Genomic DNA, 8,361 nt, shown 5'->3' with positions numbered 1-8,361 from the left:
GGGTGAGAACCAAGATGGCGGCGCGATGCCACCATGTCAAAAATCAGATTTTCTTTGTTGTTTGTTAGCGCTACGCGACGGATCTTCAGGATAGCCGTGGCGCGACGCCACTGCTGTTTTTTCACAGACTCTTGCGTGTAAATTCCAGCTCCAACTCCCAAAATCTTCAAAATATTTCTAACTCTTTTTCCAAATAGTTCCGGGACTTGGTGTTTAAGCAATAAGGCTCGTTTTTGCTCCTTTTTCAGCAACTTTTAGTAACACGACCTGGAAAACGCAAATATAATCAATAGCACGTAATTCTAACTAAAACTAAACTATATATAACGATAAATATACAAAATATACATGAATAAAGGATGTATTTTGCAATACATCAATTGCAAAATGATTTCATATTGAATTTATAAAAAATGTAATACAATTACAAGGTACAAAGTACTCCCCTTTACCAGGTGCACTCTCACTCATTTAGTTCTTAGGCATAAAGGCTCTAAGTGTTAATGATTACAATGAGAATGAAGAATTATATATAGTAGGAGAAAACTGCTAGTGACGTCACCCTGAAAGCAACCTCTAACAACTCATTCAATAGTGTAACTGTTAGCAGTAGGTAAAATTGATGGATAGTTACACTATTACTGTAACGCTCCGCATTTTGTACTTTCCTTATTTAGAAAGTGTATTTTGTATTTCTATTTTTGGAAACTTGTAATCGTATCGTATTCTAACCTATTTCCAATCTTGTAATCCGAGGTTTTGATCATAATGAAATCCTATTTTTATACATATACATGCTACATACTTGGAATATACGTTACAATCTTGAATGCGCATTTATAAGCGAAACCGATACTTGAAATACTTGTATTTATAATTTATACGTGATTTATATTCATGCAATACATTGTTACAACTTAAAATTACTTGAAACAGGCTAAAATACGGGAACCTAGCACGAACTAACCCAGCCCATAACCTTGGGCCGAAGACACACGAAGGCAACCCAAAAGGCCACCTTCGAGTCCTTCTAAGCCCACATGAAGAAGGGCCTTCACCCCTTTCTTGTTCGTGAATCACACCACACATGAAACCGCACAAGGAAAGTGGCCTTCGTGCCACGTGCTCAGGGGCCTCCGTGCCTCTCCTCCTCGCGAAACACACACCCACACACGAAGGATACGCCTTCGTAGCCTTAGTGCCACACGAAGGTAACCTTCGTGTGAATAAGGTGGCCTTTGCGTGAACTTGTCTGCACGCGGGACTGTTATACGCCATCACAGAAGGTTCTAAAATCCTGTTACACTATATTCAAATTCCCGACCACCACCAACCTCGTTAACTACCAAAACCCTAATCCTAGCTTATAAATAGGAGCCTCCTTACACTCCTAAATCCTTTCCACACACCTAAATCACTCTCAAGTGCTCTCATTTCTCTCAAGACTCCCAAGCAAAGTAGTGAACTTCTAAGTGTTTAGCATTTAGAGTTCTTACTCACTATTTCTCTCTTTTCTTCTTCTTTCTTTTCTAAACTTCTTGGATAACCTCTAGAAAGGTTTCCACAAGTTTGCCATGGCAAACTAAGGTGGAACCTCACCACATTTGAGGCCCAAAGAGGTTATAGAATTCTGTTTTGAATTATATTCTTGTAACTTGTTTATTTTAGTTAACACTTGGTGAAATCTTATGCCTACCAAGCTCCCAACTAAGCTCATAGTTGTGGGTTTGTGTTGTGGTTGATTTCCACCTAGAAACAGGCTTAAAACCTTCTTTAAATTCTTCTCATATATGTTTAAATTGATTGAAACCATCCAAGCTTCAATCTTCTATGTTGAAAGACTTGTACATGAGTTATGTGTGAACCATGGAAGCTTTGGCTCTTCAAACTTGTTCCACAACCTCACTTGTTCTCACTTTTCATACCCTAAGTCACAAAGCAACTTCCACTATAGGGACAAGGCTACGACACTTCCCCGAACACTTTCCATGCTCGGGAGACAACGAATTCACTACTCTAGCACACATCGCAACATTCGAAATTGCTCTCAAACACACACACTAGCATTTACTTGTATCAAGCTCAATATCATCCGAAGTTGTATTGAATTGTTCATTACTTGTTCAATATAGTTGGTGATCGGTAGTTTCCATCACCGGAGATCTCCTAAAGATCAAGGGCTTTTTCCTCGTATAAATCACGGTGTTCATTGTTGTTTACATTTTTCATTCACTTACATCATTGTTAAAACATAACCATTCTATTTCACAAACAAAATTTGGTTACATTATCCTTACACCGATTTTTGACCAAAATATACATTTAAACATTTTTATAGGTAAATATTTTAAGTAGCTAGGTTTAACTCTTACTCAATCCATTCTTTTAAGTATATAAGATTAATTGTTGGAATTCATATGGTTTGGTTGGAAATTGGCTGAAATTTAGGGGTTTTGCCCGGAATATACAGGTTTTTTGCTGGAATCTAGCCGGAATTATCGATTTTTGGCCAGCCACTAGGTCCGACTAGATCCGACTAACGATTAATGGACTGATTAACAAAAAATACTCAGTTACTAGCCGACTAGCGATTATTCACTGACTAGTCGCGATTTTTACAACACTGGGTGTCAGGATTTGACAAACCTAATACTACTTTGTTTCTATCAATCACACGTTGCTTTACTTAATACCTAAGAACACCTTCAATAACTAACTTCGCAACCACATGATGCAATAGCCTTTTCATGCTCTTTAATGTATGTTCATATGTACATGATTGCTATTTTAAAAAAAACACTGTTTTTGTGGTTGCAGATGGTCAACCTCAAACCGAAGAGCATCGTATGCCGAGTCCTCTAACTCAGCAACTATGATTCTTTTTCAGATACAAATCAAATGTTGGTTCTCAATACACGACACGACCATTACGCAACCAAAATGTGAGGTTGCATATGATTGCCAGGCAATTTCTACTTTTATTCCCAAATCAGAACGATAGCAACACCTTTGAGCCCTTTAACTATTAACAAAAAATAGTTTGTTTTGTTTATGTGCATTTTGCAACGTCTTAAGCTCTATGAATGTGATCATAATTGCAATCTTTCTATTTTTATGTTTCATTATGAAAGGCACATTAGGGACTTAATTAATACATCACTGGCATTAATAGAATAACATTTAAACCAAATAATAATAAGGGGAAAGTTGGAATCATTGATATAATACAATAAAAAATACATATTACAAATCTAAAAGTCAATAAGCACTAAGAAAACGAAAGCAGAATTTGTTGACACCATAACCAAAGTCTAAATTGACATCAAACAGCTCAATATGGTTTCAATTGCTATCACCACCACTAAACAAGTAACCTTAAGAAGAACCAGCACCTGGTGCTGCATGAACCTTAGTTGAAGGTCGATCCTGCACACAAAACCAGAACACGTAAACGATCATAAATATACATAACATAAAGTCATGATTTAAGTTTCTAAAAACGATAAATCATACCGTGAGGAAGTTGCAAGTCTTCTGACCATTAGCTCTGGTAACGGTTGTTAGCCACCATGGATCCCAATAGGGATCAAGAATCCGTTTGTATCCTCTGGCTGGTGTACAACGGTTGTAGGCTTAGGTAGTGGCTCATGCTCTTCCGGAGCTCTAGCCACCACCTCTATCTTTCTAGTAGTGGGCTTTGGCTCATCACTTCCAAAGAGGTAGTCAAGTGAACTCTGTCCCCATCCACTGCTGACACCACGGCTCATGATTTCTACTCAAGAATTCAACAAGAAGCTGCTACATGCTGCAAATTCAAAACAAGTTATAATCATAAATTGAATATAGACTCAAAATAATTTGGGAGGTGGTTTGAACATCTTAAAATGTGATGAAATACCTATTCTTGAATAGTTGAAATTAAAATTAACCGTAATGAAACCGTTCCAGATTTAGCTACCATTAAGTATTAGGAGAAGTTATTACTTTTGTAGCTTAGTGAATCAAGTCCTTGAATCAGCTGGTACCTATGTATAGTGTGCAATTTGTTATAGACAAATAAATTATAAAACTGAAAGACCACACACACATGATCACTTTGAAAATATAAACATAAACCAAGTCTTCAAATGTCACCAGAGGCCGCAATGTAACCTTCATATAAAACAGTACCACAATTCTTCTAAAATTCATACAAATCTTTGCAAACAATTAGGCCTCAAATTTATAAGAGTTAATATCTACTTGTTAGGAAAGTTGTTCAGAGATCAAGTAGTAAAAGATCATTCACAAAAAAACGGTTTGAAAGCTATTTAAAAAAAAAACCAAACGAGCCTTAAATTGAAGACCTAGTGTGCAAATCAGATGAGGCTTCAAGTTTAAAAATCACCTTCCACCACCACCATTGCTCACATTGAATGTTAATAATTGCCATCGACAATCAGAAACGGATAACTCATTATTGGCGCACCAGATCTGAGAAACGTTCTCTGGAGAATCAAATCGTCTTCTCTTACCAGTGTCGTAGATCGTAACGTCTTCATCTCTACTCCGACGAACGGTTCCACGTGGAACTGAAACCTCTATCACCAGAATTTCAATTTCAGTTCCTTATGTTCGTTCGTATCCTCTAGTACCAGTTTCTTCCATAAAGTAGAAAAAAATAAGATTAAGAGGCCGTATGAATTATATATTAACAATTAAGGGGTGAAATAGAAAATTATCATAAATAAAAAATTAGGTGTAGTGTAGCTTAGCACCCAGATTTGTTATATATAATAAACGATAGGTTATACATTCTCTTTTTTTTTTCCAGGAGAAACTTTATAAAACAAACAAAGACAAAACTTAGCAAGCAGCTAAGCCATTACAATTGACTTTACAGGCGTGAAAATCGTGAAAATCGCTATCTAATTTCAAGAATCATAAATAATAATCGTCATATTAATCATTTTTTGTAAAATATTTACAACTTCACAACCCCCTTTTTTAATCCGTCAATCCATTTGACCCGTTCAGATAAAGTAAATATATGAGTCGTGTCCCCCCTAACCCAACAACACAACACGGGTACCATCTCTAGTTTTACAAAAAGTCATCAACAGAAAGATCAATATATCTAATTTCATTAACTAAACAATATGGATGTTTGAAAAAATGCATACATGTAAAGTAAAGAGAGATACACCTCTGTTATATGAAAAACAAAACAAGGTTGAGAGATAAACCTAAGATCTGTAAACAAAATCAACAAACCATAAATCATTGTAGAAAGCATAATTACACATATACTATAAGGAATACTTCTCTTCTGATTAGATGCTCCAACTAAAACTTCAAAAAATGCTTATAAATCATGTCAATCAACCAATTTTTTTAAACTAACAACATGAAACAAACATCATATGAATTAGTATTCACCAAAACAGAACAACTCGCAATTCAGTCATATGAAACAAAAAACACTAAACCAAAATCTCAATAATACCACAATTATTTTGTGCATTTAACAATCATCAATCATCAACACCTACAAGAAGTCATGAAATACCAAAATTAAATAACAAATGCATAGAAGAGGAGAGAATTCGCATCTAAGATATGCAGATTCTGGTCGCAGATGTATGGAATTAACCAGCCATATGGAGACCTGGTTCACAATTGACAAAGTTACAATGTCTTTAGTGGAATGGCAGGAAGGAGAACAAAGTGGGTAATCCAAACTTGATAACAACTGTCCCTCACAATTCAAGCATGAGTTACATCTTAAATAGTCGTGCAAACACAAGGCAGATTTAATTACCATCTTCAATTTGCACCCATCAACTAATCTTCTGTTTCATGATTAATAATTGAAACCTAATTAATTTCATCAATAATTGCTTCCACCCTTTCATTTGATTTTCCTTCAGGTCTTCGCTATCACTGTTAGGTTTGATTGTGTGGACGTCTGTTAGGTTTCTTGAGGGCCAACGAAGGAAAAAATATTGGGTGTGTGAGTATGGTGTGAAGGTAGAATTTACTATTATTACACCTTCACAGTGTCTTAAAATTTTGCGCTCTTTACAATTTAACCCTCACAAAACAAGCATTCATTAGTTGTATATATTGTTTAAAGTGTTGGACGCGAAGTAAAATTACATGTCTGTACATCACATTTGCTTTATATATATATATACACATATATATATATATGTGTGTGTGTGTGTGTGTGTGTTTGTTATATTTTGGTATTCAAAATACACATTTTATTATGGTATTTTAATGTGTTTGTTATATTTTAGTATTTAAAATACACATTTTATTATGGTATTTTAGTGTTGCTTATTAATATAGATCGGTTTTTGTGATAAATTCAAGTTATTTGTTTGAACTGTCATATGGTAATAACAATACGTCATTATGGATTATATAATTATTGTGACAACTGTCAAAAATCCAGGTATCCGTACAATTAATTAATCTTGATTAATGCTTAATGACTGTGCTGAATTACAATTAATTGCTTTCTGATTACTGCATCATACTTACATGTGCATCACATATTGCATAATGTCACATCATTTTACATACAAACTTTAGTGACATAAACGATGCACAAAGCACAGCTAGCACAGTTAGCGGATAACTCAGAAAAATGCTGACGAGGTTCAGTATATAGACAGACAGTGTTTTGAGACCCCGTATGAGCCAGAGACAAGGTACTACACTAGTATAGTATGTAGGAAAGTGAGGATCACAAAACTGCTTCACTAGGTGATAGTTTAAGTGCCGGAAAGTGCCTAAAACCCATTTAAAGTGCTGAATTCAGCATTTTTTTTTAGCAAAATTCAGCATTTTAACAAGCTAGTAACATGCAAAAATATGACTAAACGGCCCTGAATGCTTTCCTAAGTGTCGGGAATTAAAAGTGTCACAACAGGATATATAAAAGACACTAAACGGTATAGTTTGACACTTTAACGAACCAGTATCTAACCGAACAACCGGACACTACCTGAAACACCAAAATTGTACTAGAAGCATTGTTTTAATGTTTCTGAGCTAGTTATGATCCCCGAACACCCTAACACACTATATAACACATCATACACTTAAACACTAATCAATACACTTAAGATCTAACTATATAATCTAACTACCCATTTAATCACAACCAAGACCCCCCCCCCTCATATGGACAGTCACAAGAGTGGCCCACCCTAATCCTCTCTTGATCTTCCCTTGATTTGTTTAAGATCTTGTAGTGTACTAATGTGACAACCCTCACTAAACCAGGTATCCGTACAATTAATTAATCTTAATTACGTGCTTAATGACTGTGCTTGATTACTACTGATGACGTAAACTGCTTTCTGATTTCTGTAACTTACATACATATGCATCACATTTCATATAGTCACTCCATTCATTACACACAAACTTTAGTGACAAACATGATGCACAAAGCACAGTTAGCACAGTTAAGCGGATAACTCAGAAATATACTGACAGTGCCAGTACACAGACAGACAGTGTTTTGAGACCCAGTATGGGCCAGGGACAAAGTACTACACTAGTATGGGTGTAGGGATGTGGGGACCATAAGACTGTGTCACTAGGTGATAGTTTGAGTGCCGGAAAGTGCCTAAAACTCATTTTAAGTACAGAATTCTGCAATTTCAACAACGATTCAGCTTTTAGCATACTCGTATTATACAGAGAATTGACTAAATGGTCCTGAACGCATTCCTAAGTGTTGGAATTAATTTCGTTACAAAAAGATGCATAAAAGACACTATACGGTACAATTTAACACTTTAACGGAACGGTACGTAACCGAACAACCGGACATTACCCAGGACACCAAAATTTTGTCAGAAACATTATTTTACTATTTTTAACTAATTATGGTCTCAAAAATCCCCACACACTATAACAATATATCATACACTTACTACTTTAGAAAATACCCTTAACCTCCTAATTATTTACCCATTAATTATCAAATTTTACAAATTACCCCCCCCCCCCTAACAAATCTCGGTCATCATCATCACCCTATATTCTTGGATTTTATTTTTTTTATTTCCTTAATTGTGGTTGGCCAAGAATCTATGTAATCATTCCTTCAGGATTAAGTAGGGTGGCCATGTGAGTTCCAAGAAATCTTATATCATCACAACCTTCACAAGTTCATTTCACCTCCCTCAAGCTCACTCTCTCTCTCCCTCTCGGCTGCATACATCCGCCACCACCACCATCACTTCAACATTCACTCCTTTGATCCATTTTCAAGTCCAAAACAAGTGATAGAAGGAACCTTGTGAAGCTTGGAGCTTGGAGTCTTGAAGAAACATCACCCCTTGCATTCTCACGCCATTT

At 35.8% G+C, this 8,361-nt stretch overlaps 1 pseudogene; it reads right to left on the bottom strand.

The window, feature by feature from the left end:
• Positions 1-3,342: 3,342 nt before the first annotated feature.
• On the bottom strand, positions 3,343-3,767 carry LOC110930586 (annotated as a pseudogene).
• Between the last annotated feature and the right edge of the window lie 4,594 nt (positions 3,768-8,361).

Source organism: Helianthus annuus, chromosome 1 (assembly GCF_002127325.2).
Source record: "Helianthus annuus cultivar XRQ/B chromosome 1, HanXRQr2.0-SUNRISE, whole genome shotgun sequence".
NCBI classification, from domain to species: Eukaryota; Viridiplantae; Streptophyta; class Magnoliopsida; order Asterales; family Asteraceae; genus Helianthus; species Helianthus annuus.
This window is presented reverse-complemented; position numbering and strand designations above follow the sequence as displayed.